Consider the following 15,003-nt stretch of genomic DNA (forward strand, 5'->3'; position numbering starts at 1 on the left):
TCCTGTTCCTCCTTGCACAAAGGTGGAGGTAGCGGTCCTGCTGCTGGGTTGTTGCCCTCCTACGGCCTCCTCCACATCTCCTGATGTACTGGCCTGTCTCCTGGTAGCGCCTCCATGCTCTGGACACTACGCTGACAGACACAGCAAACCTTCTTGCCACAGCTCGCATTGATGTGCCATCCTGGATAAGCTGCACTACCTGAGCCACTTGTGTGGGTTGTAGACTCCATCTCATGCTACCAATAGAGTGAAAGCACCACCAGCATTCAAAAGTGACCAAAACATCAGCCAGGAAGCATAGGAACTGAGAAGTGGTCTGTGATCACCACCTGCAGAACCACTCCTTTATTGGGGGTGTCTTGCTAATTGCCTATAATTTCCACCTGTTGTCTATCCCATTTGCACAACAGCATGTGAAATTGATTGTCACTTAGTGTTGCTTCCTAAGTGGACAGTTTGATTTCACAGAAGTGTGATTGACTTGGAGTTACATTGTGTTGTTTAAGTGTTCCCTTTATTTTTTTGAGCAGTGTAAGTCCATATCGTTAAGAGATAGTGCACTATATAAGGATATCTGTTCCGGGAACAGAAGGATACAAGCTTGAATTAACTCTTATGTATATATAGTATAAGTATTTTAGAAGTATTAAGATTATCTGTCTGTGTGAGATGTTGGCCGGGTGGTAAGTTTACGGTCGCATCCCGCTTTGAAATCATTCTGTTTCTATCACTGCCAACATGTAAACTTTGTTGCACGGTCTAGTCCCACAAATTATTTTCTAGTTAACACATGAGTAGACAATTGGGCAAGATGTGAGAATTGACAGTTAAAATGTGAAACAGAATGTTATGCCAGGCTGGCAGGGATGAAAGGCTGCAAAAAGCTGTTAGAAGCTTACAGACTGGTTACATCAGAGCTCCTGTGATTGTGAAGGGGGGCTATAGTGAGTGACAAGACACAGCAGAGTCAGGAAGTTAATTCATGGCAAGGGAAAAAGTGTCTCAGTGTTTGCAATTAGAAAGGGCTTGTGCTAAACGTTCAGAAATGAACTGGTTAAGTTTTGTTGCCCTAATGATCTGTGTGTGTTTAAATAGTGACGATTTATAGTCCCTGAAATTAGAGATTACAGCACTAAAAGATGGACAGTTAATGCATAAGAGTATTGATAGTTGAAGAGAGAAGTTGTTGAAGGATAATAATAGCCTGGTGCAAGCTGAGTTATGGTGAAAAAGTGTATATGGAAGTGACTGAGAGAACTTGAAGTTAGAGAAATGAAATGAGCAGCATTTCTTATTTCAAGATGGAGGATTTTGAATCCTATAGAGAACAAATAAGTTGCCATGAGGCATCCCTCCCCCCCCCCCCCCCCACCACATCTGCAGTAAACTCCAAAATGTCACTTGTAGTCCCACAAAAAAAAAAAAAAAAAAATTGTGTTTTCAATTGTGTTTTCAGAGAGAGCCCCCTCCCATCTCACCCCCCTCCTCTGCTCAGGAATTTCATATAGGGGTTGAGGGGGGAGGGGGGCTGCTAATTGGTAATGCATAAGCAGCAATGTGAAGATACTAACCTGTGTTATCTATAAGATATTCCAGACAGGGCTCCAGTATTGATTGTATCTTTCCAAATTGTATGTTCCGATGGTTTAAAATGTGCCTGCAGTGATGATGCTAATTGGAAGTGTCCACTCGTATCAATCTAAGGTTGCACCCAATAAGTCCTTATTCAGATGTGAGTAAAAGTTTGAGGAACATGTGGTACAGCTGAACGTCTTGATGTATTGCTTTACTTCCCCTGTTTGAACACTCCTGAAATAGGAGACGCAAGGCAGAGGAAATGGGGGAAGGGTTAGTTATATAGAATAAGTAACGATGTGTGTAACACTAAACCAAAAAAACGACATGGCATATAAGATGATTTGTTAATTTTAACAAAATGACTGTATGATTAACATGTATATTGTTTTACAGCGACAGACCATCAGCAATTGCTGTGTTTGTCTGTGCTGCAAGTTTTGGGATGTAACAAAGAGATTGTGTGATTGGGTGAAAGATACATGATTCAGTGGAATGTGAATGGGTGTGGCTCTGAGTTGTATGTACGTAGCAGAGCTGTGTGTGAAATTCATATTTTATGTATAAGGGCGTGGTTATGAGCTGGTTTGTGAAGATGAGTACATGAAAATGTATATGAATGCGTATGGAATACGGTATTTGTTTTTAAATATGCGCATTAAGAATTTTATTTTATTTTATTGGAAGTTTTTGGGTTTTTTATTGGTACCAACAGCATTGATCAAGCTGTACATTTTTATTTCAATGAAAAGTTTTTATGGGCCCTTTGTGTGTTCATGTCTGTATTGTCAGATCTGTTTGTTTCAATGTTTGCAGTTACATGTTACATGTTCAGTGTTGTGCTTAACATCAGAGCTCTGCTCGTATGGACAGCTAAGATACTAATGGCAGAACAGAAGACAGACCAAAGCGTCCACCAAAAGGGGCGGACTTAGGTGACTCAGAGTGTCAGGAAGGAAATGTGAGCCCTCTATGGGAATAAATGGGGTACTGACAAGGACATACAGAGATATAGGGAAAAAAGAAGAGGGGATTAGTCACAAACTCTCTGGTGTCTAGAGAGTCTGGGATATCCAGGCAGGGCGCCAAGAGGAACGGACCGTTAGGTGGTGATATGATGTATCTAGGGTCCAAAATATATTTCGGATGAATACTTATTGATTTTTATTATTGTTGTTGTTCTTTTTTGTATATATTTATTAATATATTTTTTTGTGTGTAGGATGTTAGAGGCTGCCACAGGTGTAATGTCCAGATAGAATTAATCTAAAGTGGACATGGTGCATGAAGGAAAAGACAAAACAAAAGAAAAAAGGAACCTGTATGCGGCGCCAAATCCCTCAGAGGTAGTCAGCTGCTTAATTTAGAATGGTAGAACAGTGGGTAATGGAGTGTCAAAACCAGCCGTCGTCTCATTCACTATTGAAAAATCCCAGATGCTTGTGCAACCCAGCAGGGTTACTTTTAGGATTAAATAGTGATGGTGAAATGAAGGTGGTATATTAGAAATACTATATTAAAAGTAGTATATTGAAAATAGTATATTAAAAATGCCTCAGTGGGAATTTTTCAATCAAGGTATTCCCTCTAGAAAAGAGTTTTCTAAAATGCAATATTTAGAAATGGAAATTTTCAAGTAAAAAACTTTAGAGTAAGAAAACTCACTTCACCCAGGAGGGGCAGGGTGGGATAAAGCACATAACACCCACTCTGCTTCCTCCTGCGCCTGGGTCGCCTAAACGATCGTCTGGAAATGAACGGCAGTCACAGCTGGAACGTCTGGTAAATTTCCTCTTTATTAGCACAGGGTAGGGTAAAGGTAAAAGTAGGCTCAACGCGTTTCGGGGTCACCAAGGATCCCCTTCATCAGGAGCATAAGTAAATTACAATCGTTCACATGTATTTATACTTAAAAAGAGCGGCAAAAACCTGTTTGCAGGGCATCGGCAGCGGGGAGAGGAAGTGATGTCACTTCCGGTATGCGTTCCAGAGTGGAGCGCATATTGGCCGGCTGAGTTTGAAATAGTTCCGGTTTGCGTTCCAGCGTGGAACGCACCGGAACCTAGGAGGTAAGAAGGCAAGCGCTTAGAAGGAAGTGACGTGGTTCGGAGTTGTGCTCCAGCTTAGAGCGCTTGGAGCGGCTGAGTAGTGAGTTCCGGTTTGCGTTCCACAGTGGAACGCAACGCAACTAATACAAGATAAATGCAGAATAGTACAATTTCAGGAGTGATATGGGTGGCTTGTCTGGAATGGTGGTAGGGGGCATATACGGTGGTGATAATGCAAGGTTTTTTACTCTAATCCTGTATATATGGGCAAGGAGGGGAGGGGGGAGAAGGGTTGGGAGAAGGGGAGGGGGTGAAATTGCACCGATTAGTTGCTCCAGAGTAAAGAGCAATTTGAAAATTACAAATAGTACAAACAGAAGTTACATATATATAAATTGTATACAGATCTGTGTTCAACTGTCATTGGACCAGGAGTGTTCCGCATGAGCTTATACAGAAATTGCGCAAGAATTGTGAACAGTAAGGATTAAAAGAACACTATTAAAAAACTGTGTGGTAGAAAAATTAGATAAAGAATGAATAAAAGTGGTAATACCATATATAAATAGAAAAAATAAAAATTAAAAAATAAATAAAACAGAGTGAAATGAATGTTAGTCAGACTGTGCTTTGGCCTCTCCAAAACATAACCAAGTTTTCCGATCCAAAGGAGACACATATACACATATATATATGCACACAAACACACACCTACATACACACACATATATACATATATACGCATAAAATACATACAAAGATGGATAAAAAATATAATGAAATGATAAAAAATAAAAAATAAATAAATAATAAATAAAAAATAAAAAATAAAAAATAAAAAATAAAATAAAATAAAATATGCATTTAGTCATGTGTAGCATTGGTAAAAGATGTAATCTTTGCCAGATCCCTAATGTGCGGTTTAGATGTTTTTTCGTATGTAGGGTGCTTAGAGAGATATAGACGGAAATATGTGGAAAATAGGGAAGGTCTTGTGGTGGAGGCTGTGTCTGTGCGTGTGTGCGCAGACCGTTCATGTTGGCGATGTGGGGATATAAGTAGCTTTTTCTGTGTTTTGTTTTCAACTGCATACACATACAAAAACATATGTATACATACATGAATACATATACATACATATACATAAATTTACAAATATCTCGCACCCACACTTTCTGATTATATTCTGTTCTTGGCATAGTGGTATTTAGAGGTTCTGGTTAGTAGTTTGAGTATTCGATCGATTCGTTTAATCCAAAAGGTGTTAATGTATTGAGGCGATAAATCCAGTGCATTTCTTTCTGGCAAAGTTGTTGATAAGAGGTGGTTATGTGTTCTATAGGTGAAACTCTGAGTGTGGATGGGTCCTTGTTATGTTTCTCTGAGTAATGACGGGATACGCTATGGGTTAAGACGCCTCGTCTGATGTTTGAGCGGTGCTCATTCATTCTTTCTCTGACTGTTTGTGTTGTTCTGCCGACATATTTTAATTTGCAAGGACAGGTTAGTAAATATATCACATGTTTTGTTCCACAATGTAGGTCTTGTTTGATGTTCCATGTTCCACTATGGCCTTCTTTCGGTGTATTGAGAGGCAACTCTTTGGTCCCATGGGTGATCATGGTGCAACATAGGCACTTTTTGAGTTGGCATTTTCGTATCCCTATCTTACTTGTATTTTGGGTCATCCCTAGTGGTAGGATCATTTTTTGCGTCTCTAGTTTGGGACAGGACGGGGCAATTAAATTCTTTAGAGTTTTTGCTCTTCTGAATGTAAGGGACGGTTGCCTGGGTAGGGAGTCTCTTAAGATTGGATCTTTAAGAAGGATACTCCAATGTTTATTCAGAATCTGTCTGATGTTTTTATGTTTGGCATTAAAACGGGTGATTAAGTTATATTGGTATTTCTCATTGGTTGTAATTTTTTTAGGTCGAGTGGGTTGGAGGGTGACTTTTTGGTTTAGGGTGCATACCTTCTTTGCGGTGGCATTGATTAGTCCCTTCGGATAGCCTTTTTCTTTGAATCTGTTTTTGATGATGTTTAATTGTTCCCTCATTACTTGGTCATTTGAGCAGTTTCTTCTGATCCTTTTCATTTGGCCAAATGGAATGTTGTTTTTCCATTTGGAGTAATGACAGCTGGAATATTCAAGATAGCTATTCGCATCGACTTTTTTGAAATGTGTTCTGGTTGTGATTTTGTTTGAGAGTGTTTTGATGTGTATGTCTAGGAATATAGCTTCCTGAGGGTCATATTCGGAGCTGAATTGTAAGCCCCAGTTGTTGGCGTTTAGCTCCTTGATGAAATTGACTATTTCATCTTTTCCTCCATCCCAAATTAGTATAATGTCATCAATGTATCTTTTATAAAAGATGATCTGGTTGTGGGAGAGGAGGCCTAACTTTTCTTCAAAAAGGCCTACAAAAAGGTTGGCATAAGAGGGCGCAAATTTTGTCCCCATTGCTGTCCCCTTTATTTGTAGATAAAAATTTTCGTTGAAGGTAAAGAAATTGTGGTGAAGGATGAAGTGGATGGACTTGAGAATGAAATCCTTTTGAACTGAGGGCATTTCATGATCCATGGATAAAAAATGTTCGATTGCTCGGAGGCCTAAATCATGTTGTATATTGCTGTATAGAGAGCTTACATCTAATGTTACCCAATGGTAATTGGTTTTCCATTGGACCGTGTCTAAAATACTGATTAGGTGTGAGGAATCTCGGAGATGTGAGGGAAGTTGGATGACAAATTTTTGCAGGAAAGTATCTACATAGGCCGATAGGTTGGATGTGAGGGAGTTGATGCCGGATATTATAGGTCTCCCTGGGGGATTTTCTAGGGATTTGTGTATCTTAGGTAGAAAATAAAAACGGGCTGTTGTGGGGTGATTGTTATACAGGAACACTTTCTCTTTTTTGTTTATGATTCCAGAAGAGAAACCTGAGTCTATTAGTGACTGGAGATCCTTTTTAAAAATGGGTGTTGGGTCACTTGAAATAGTCCTGTAGTAGTGGTCATCCGACAGGATTCTATTGGCTTCTGCTAAGTAATAACTGCGGTCCATGATAACGACTCCTCCCCCTTTATCGGCGTTTTTTATGATTATGTCGTTATTACTCTTTAGGGCTTTTAGGGCTCTGCTCTCATGAGTTTTGAGATTTTGAGGGTGTTTGACGGATTGAGTTTTTGTTAGAGTTTTGAAATCTTCATGAACTAAATTAAAAAAAGTTTCTAAGTGGGGGCCTCTGCTTCCTAGGGGGTAAAAAGAGGATTTGGGTTTAAGGTTGGAGGGTAAAGGGGGTGGTTCATTGGAAGAGACCAGGCAAGCCTCCTCGGGAATGGTGGGGCTAGTGGCCTCGGGATTGTTGGTTGGAGGGTCAGGGTCCCCGTCTGTGAGATTTTTGATAGAGAAGTGTCTTTTCAAGGTAAGTTTTCTGACGAACTGGTTGAGATCGACGAATAGCTCAAAGGGGTCAGGATAGTAGGTGGGGCAAAAGGAAAGACCTTTACTAAGGAGTGATAGTTCGTCTTGTTTCAAAGGATATTTGGAGAGATTGAAGATTCCATTGGTTTTTGGTGTAATGGTGCTGTTGGTGATTGGTGGACTGGCTGAGGGGGGTGGGTTTGAGCGTTCTGGTTGGGTTGGTTGGGTGACGGCTGTAGGTTCTTTGTTCTTTTGTTTTTTGGTGTGTCTATGTCTGCCTCCTCTGCATCCCCTTGTTCTTTTATTGGTCTTTTTCGTGTCATTGGTAGTGGGCTGAAGAATTGGGTGATTCTCCGATTCTGTGTAAGGGGGCTCGGGTTGGGGGTGTGGTTGGTGGGGGTGAAAAAAGGGGTCAGCAATTGTATGCTTGAGATTACTTTCTGGGTTGGTGTGGAAAAAGATGTTGCTGGTGGTCCTGGGGAAAGTGTTCCTAAAAAAGGACTTCCTGATAGATTGGAGGGTAAGGCTAAAAAAGTTTCTGACGGTGTGCTGGAAACGGAGTGGGTTGTTATGTTGGATAGATTACAATCCGCTGGTTGGTTCGGATTTGGTGAGACAGAGGAATCGGTGGGGTGTGTGGCATTGGATGGTGTGGGCGGAATGTTGGGTGTGGAATTGGTGGGTATTGTGGAGGATGAAACTGTATCACGTGTCGCAGGTGGGGGGTGGATGGCTGGGGAGGGAGGGACGTAGAGCATCTTCTTAGATCCTTTTTGGGTGGATGGGACGGTGGCTAATAGTATGGGAGGGGTGTTAAGGATGGACACATGAGCCGAGTCTGGGGTGGCCCTGTTGGGAAGGGGACCTGTTAGAGGGGGTGAAACCTCATGTTTAGCGTGGTTTTGAGAGGGTGGTTGTAGAAGGGGAAAAACAAAAGAACAAAGAACCTACAGCCGTCACCCAACCAACCCAACCAGAACGCTCAAACCCACCCCCCTCAGCCAGTCCACCAATCACCAACAGCACCATTACACCAAAAACCAATGGAATCTTCAATCTCTCCAAATATCCTTTGAAACAAGACGAACTATCACTCCTTAGTAAAGGTCTTTCCTTTTGCCCCACCTACTATCCTGACCCCTTTGAGCTATTCGTCGATCTCAACCAGTTCGTCAGAAAACTTACCTTGAAAAGACACTTCTCTATCAAAAATCTCACAGACGGGGACCCTGACCCTCCAACCAACAATCCCGAGGCCACTAGCCCCACCATTCCCGAGGAGGCTTGCCTGGTCTCTTCCAATGAACCACCCCCTTTACCCTCCAACCTTAAACCCAAATCCTCTTTTTACCCCCTAGGAAGCAGAGGCCCCCACTTAGAAACTTTTTTTAATTTAGTTCATGAAGATTTCAAAACTCTAACAAAAACTCAATCCGTCAAACACCCTCAAAATCTCAAAACTCATGAGAGCAGAGCCCTAAAAGCCCTAAAGAGTAATAACGACATAATCATAAAAAACGCCGATAAAGGGGGAGGAGTCGTTATCATGGACCGCAGTTATTACTTAGCAGAAGCCAATAGAATCCTGTCGGATGACCACTACTACAGGACTATTTCAAGTGACCCAACACCCATTTTTAAAAAGGATCTCCAGTCACTAATAGACTCAGGTTTCTCTTCTGGAATCATAAACAAAAAAGAGAAAGTGTTCCTGTATAACAATCACCCCACAACAGCCCGTTTTTATTTTCTACCTAAGATACACAAATCCCTAGAAAATCCCCCAGGGAGACCTATAATATCCGGCATCAACTCCCTCACATCCAACCTATCGGCCTATGTAGATAATTTCCTGCAAAAATTTGTCATCCAACTTCCCTCACATCTCCGAGATTCCTCACACCTAATCAGTATTTTAGACACGGTCCAATGGAAAACCAATTACCATTGGGTAACATTAGATGTAAGCTCTCTATACAGCAATATACAACATGATTTAGGCCTCCGAGCAATCGAACATTTTTTATCCATGGATCATGAAATGCCCTCAGTTCAAAAGGATTTCATTCTCAAGTCCATCCACTTCATCCTTCACCACAATTTCTTTACCTTCAACGAAAATTTTTATCTACAAATAAAGGGGACAGCAATGGGGACAAAATTTGCGCCCTCTTATGCCAACCTTTTTGTAGGCCTTTTTGAAGAAAAGTTAGGCCTCCTCTCCCACAACCAGATCATCTTTTATAAAAGATACATTGATGACATTATACTAATTTGGGATGGAGGAAAAGATGAAATAGTCAATTTCATCAAGGAGCTAAACGCCAACAACTGGGGCTTACAATTCAGCTCCGAATATGACCCTCAGGAAGCTATATTCCTAGACATACACATCAAAACACTCTCAAACAAAATCACAACCAGAACACATTTCAAAAAAGTCGATGCGAATAGCTATCTTGAATATTCCAGCTGTCATTACTCCAAATGGAAAAACAACATTCCATTTGGCCAAATGAAAAGGATCAGAAGAAACTGCTCAAATGACCAAGTAATGAGGGAACAATTAAACATCATCAAAAACAGATTCAAAGAAAAAGGCTATCCGAAGGGACTAATCAATGCCACCGCAAAGAAGGTATGCACCCTAAACCAAAAAGTCACCCTCCAACCCACTCGACCTAAAAAAATTACAACCAATGAGAAATACCAATATAACTTAATCACCCGTTTTAATGCCAAACATAAAAACATCAGACAGATTCTGAATAAACATTGGAGTATCCTTCTTAAAGATCCAATCTTAAGAGACTCCCTACCCAGGCAACCGTCCCTTACATTCAGAAGAGCAAAAACTCTAAAGAATTTAATTGCCCCGTCCTGTCCCAAACTAGAGACGCAAAAAATGATCCTACCACTAGGGATGACCCAAAATACAAGTAAGATAGGGATACGAAAATGCCAACTCAAAAAGTGCCTATGTTGCACCATGATCACCCATGGGACCAAAGAGTTGCCTCTCAATACACCGAAAGAAGGCCATAGTGGAACATGGAACATCAAACAAGACCTACATTGTGGAACAAAACATGTGATATATTTACTAACCTGTCCTTGCAAATTAAAATATGTCGGCAGAACAACACAAACAGTCAGAGAAAGAATGAATGAGCACCGCTCAAACATCAGACGAGGCGTCTTAACCCATAGCGTATCCCGTCATTACTCAGAGAAACATAACAAGGACCCATCCACACTCAGAGTTTCACCTATAGAACACATAACCACCTCTTATCAACAACTTTGCCAGAAAGAAATGCACTGGATTTATCGCCTCAATACATTAACACCTTTTGGATTAAACGAATCGATCGAATACTCAAACTACTAACCAGAACCTCTAAATACCACTATGCCAAGAACAGAATATAATCAGAAAGTGTGGGTGCGAGATATTTGTAAATTTATGTATATGTATGTATATGTATTCATGTATGTATACATATGTTTTTGTATGTGTATGCAGTTGAAAACAAAACACAGAAAAAGCTACTTATATCCCCACATCGCCAACATGAACGGTCTGCGCACACACGCACAGACACAGCCTCCACCACAAGACCTTCCCTATTTTCCACATATTTCCGTCTATATCTCTCTAAGCACCCTACATACGAAAAAACATCTAAACCGCACATTAGGGATCTGGCAAAGATTACATCTTTTACCAATGCTACACATGACTAAATGCATATTTTATTTTATTTTATTTTTTATTTTTTATTTTTTATTTTTTATTTATTATTTATTTATTTTTTATTTTTTATCATTTCATTATATTTTTTATCCATCTTTGTATGTATTTTATGCGTATATATGTATATATGTGTGTGTATGTAGGTGTGTGTTTGTGTGCATATATATATGTGTATATGTGTCTCCTTTGGATCGGAAAACTTGGTTATGTTTTGGAGAGGCCAAAGCACAGTCTGACTAACATTCATTTCACTCTGTTTTATTTATTTTTTTATTTTTATTTTTTCTATTTATATATGGTATTACCACTTTTATTCATTCTTTATCTAATTTTTCTACCACACAGTTTTTTAATAGTGTTCTTTTAATCCTTACTGTTCACAATTCTTGCGCAATTTCTGTATAAGCTCATGCGGAACACTCCTGGTCCAATGACAGTTGAACACAGATCTGTATACAATTTATATATATGTAACTTCTGTTTGTACTATTTGTAATTTTCAAATTGCTCTTTACTCTGGAGCAACTAATCGGTGCAATTTCACCCCCTCCCCTTCTCCCAACCCTTCTCCCCCCTCCCCTCCTTGCCCATATATACAGGATTAGAGTAAAAAACCTTGCATTATCACCACCGTATATGCCCCCTACCACCATTCCAGACAAGCCACCCATATCACTCCTGAAATTGTACTATTCTGCATTTATCTTGTATTAGTTGCGTTGCGTTCCACTGTGGAACGCAAACCGGAACTCACTACTCAGCCGCTCCAAGCGCTCTAAGCTGGAGCACAACTCCGAACCACGTCACTTCCTTCTAAGCGCTTGCCTTCTTACCTCCTAGGTTCCGGTGCGTTCCACGCTGGAACGCAAACCGGAACTATTTCAAACTCAGCCGGCCAATATGCGCTCCACTCTGGAACGCATACCGGAAGTGACATCACTTCCTCTCCCCGCTGCCGATGCCCTGCAAACAGGTTTTTGCCGCTCTTTTTAAGTATAAATACATGTGAACGATTGTAATTTACTTATGCTCCTGATGAAGGGGATCCTTGGTGACCCCGAAACGCGTTGAGCCTACTTTTACCTTTACCCTACCCTGTGCTAATAAAGAGGAAATTTACCAGACGTTCCAGCTGTGACTGCCGTTCATTTCCAGACGATCGTTTAGGCGACCCAGGCGCAGGAGGAAGCAGAGTGGGTGTTATGTGCTTTATCCCACCCTGCCCCTCCTGGGTGAAGTGAGTTTTCTTACTCTAAAGTTTTTTACTTGAAAATTTCCATTTCTAAATATTGCATTTTAGAAAACTCTTTTCTAGAGGGAATACCTTGATTGAAAAATTCCCACTGAGGCATTTTTAATATACTATTTTCAATATACTACTTTTAATATAGTATTTCTAATATACCACCTTCATTTCACCATCACTATTTAATCCTAAAAGTAACCCTGCTGGGTTGCACAAGCATCTGGGATTTTTCAATAGTGAATGAGACGACGGCTGGTTTTGACACTCCATTACCCACTGTTCTACCATTCTAAATTAAGCAGCTGACTACCTCTGAGGGATTTGGCGCCGCATACAGGTTCCTTTTTTCTTTTGTTTTGTCTTTTCCTTCAAGGACATACAGAACAGATTCCTTACCAGTAGAAACCATGGACAGGGAATACATCATGTCATGTATTTAGCATTATACTAGATTGCCCAGTCAGCCTATTAGGGAGAGATTTGTTCATTAAGCTTGACTTGCAGGTATCAGCAAAGAATCAGGACATAAGAGTACACTCAGGTCTCATTCCAGTCTCTACACCAGTGCCACTGATTCTTGCAAACATACAGGACCACCCAGAATAACATTAACCCTGCATTATGGTCCTCAAATGAATATGACACAGGATTCATAGATTGCACACCTTACAAAGCTACTGTGAAACCAGGTGTCATCTCAGTGTTCCAGAAACAATACCTGCTGTTAAAAGAGAAACTTGATGGACTTAGGCCAATGATAAAGGAATTCCTACAAAAGGGAATCCTGGCAGAGGTGATTTCACCCTACAGCACGCCCGTGAATCCAGTGACAAAGGCAGATGGTGCTGCCCGCTTTGTACAGGATTTAAGGGCCATCAACAACATCATTGTGCCTATAGCCCCTGTTGTACCTGATGTCACTTAATTATTATCTGCCATTCCAGCAGACGCTGTTTGGTTCAGTGTGATAGATCTGAAAAATGCTTTCTTTTCTATCCCAGTTGATAAGATAACCAGACTACTTTTTGCTTTTTCTTTTGACAGACGCCAACTGACCTGGTGCAGAGATGCCCCAGGGATATGCTGATTCACCTGTAGTGTACAGCATAGTCCTCCGAGCGATGTTAGAGTCATGGTACATCCCCCCAAGGTTCTGTGCTGCTGCAATATGTCGATGATTTATTACTGTGTAGCATGTCAGCGGAGGCCAGCATTCAGGATGGTTTATCACTGTTATAATGGTTGTCAGGATGTGGTCACAAAGTGACACTTAAGCAAATGCAATGGTGTAAAATGCAGGTTGAATACTTGGGCTTTGTCCTCACAAAAGGTGAACGGAGAATCAGCGCAGAAAGAGTCCAGTCTATTGCGGGTTTGGTCGCCCCGCACACCAAGAAAGAAATGTTATCTTTCCTTGGTATGATAAACGGTAGACAATGGATTACTGGTTGCTCCCACTATTGACAATGTTTTGAGGCAAGCCACTCTGGATGGAAATCCAGATTTGATTAAATGGTCTTCTGAAATGTACAATGCATTTGATTATCTGAAATGTTCGCTCATGTCGAGTCCAGGGCTGGGCCTCCCTGACTATAATATGCCCTTCCACATGTTTGCACGCCAAAATTGTAAAACCATGGCGGGTGTACTGACACAAGAAAACGGAGGCAAGTTGCGTCCTTGTGTGTTTTTCTCAAAGGTAATGCCCACCTCTGTCCAGGGGATGCCGGCATGTCTGCGTTCTCTTGCAGCCTGTGCTATGATGGTAGAGTCGGCAAATTCTTTCACAATGTGACATTACACCATTTTGCACACCACTCATGATGTTGTAGGCCTACTCAAGGACATCCGCACTCAACACAGCAGGCAGCTGAGCTTATTGCACTCACTAGGACATGTATTCTACATGCTGATAGACCTGTCACCATTCATACTGAGAAGTAGGTACACACATGTGGTAGTGTGGGACCATGGTATGATCTGGCAGAGGAGAGGATTTACGGCAGCAGATGGTAAGGAACATGTCTCACAGGGCAATGCGCTGGCAGTTAAGATGGCGAAATGAGTGGCCAAAAGCAACCTCACAGGTTTGTATAACCATTGGGAGATGCCATGTTTGGCACCTCCAACCCCTGAGATGTTGCAAATGCTTACTGATCTTCAGTGGTATGCCACTGAACAGGAACAGCAAGACTGGTGTTATCCAGTATTGCAGAAAAATCCTAAGACAGGATTAGAATTAGTCTGCAAAGAGGGGAAGTTATGCATTCCCCCAATACAGTGCTTCCATCTTAAGTAGCACATTTCCACAGAGTAGGACATAAACAGCATTGAGATACTCATAGGTAGGCCTTTCCCCACACCATGGGCAAGACGCCCCCTGGTGGTGCAGGAAGGGGACTTGGACCTGATCAGAGAGAAGTACTAATCTGATCAAAGTCCTCAGTAAAACTGAAGAAAAAGTGGCTTGTAAGTCTCCTTCTCTTTCACAGGAATCAACCCGTCCATTCCGGATAGGCAACCAGGTGATGATCAAGATCTTAAAGAAGGGAAAGGAACCAGGAAGTTTCACCTACGGACCACCCACCGAGGTAGTCGCGATCACCAGAACAGCGGTCCTCACTGAACAATCGCCCACGTGGATCCACGCCACAAGGATTAAGGTGGTGAAGAAAAGAGAGGTACTAACGGGGGCAGACAGCCCTGACCTCCAACGAGGCCCAGAGGTACTAACAGAGGCAGACAGCCTTGACCCCCAACAAGATGACGCAGTCGGGAAATTCCTCGAGATGGCTGAGATGTAGTGCCTTAATAATTGTAATTTTGTGTCTCCTACTTACTGTCCCATGGCTGTGGAACAGACAGATATACCTGGAAACAGAATGCAGAGGGGAAGACAGTCTATGCAAGACAAAGGAGAACTTATGGCTGTACCTGGCCAAAACTCTGAAC

This window comes from Bufo bufo, chromosome 1, assembly GCF_905171765.1.
Source record: "Bufo bufo chromosome 1, aBufBuf1.1, whole genome shotgun sequence".
NCBI lineage: Eukaryota > Metazoa > Chordata > Amphibia > Anura > Bufonidae > Bufo > Bufo bufo.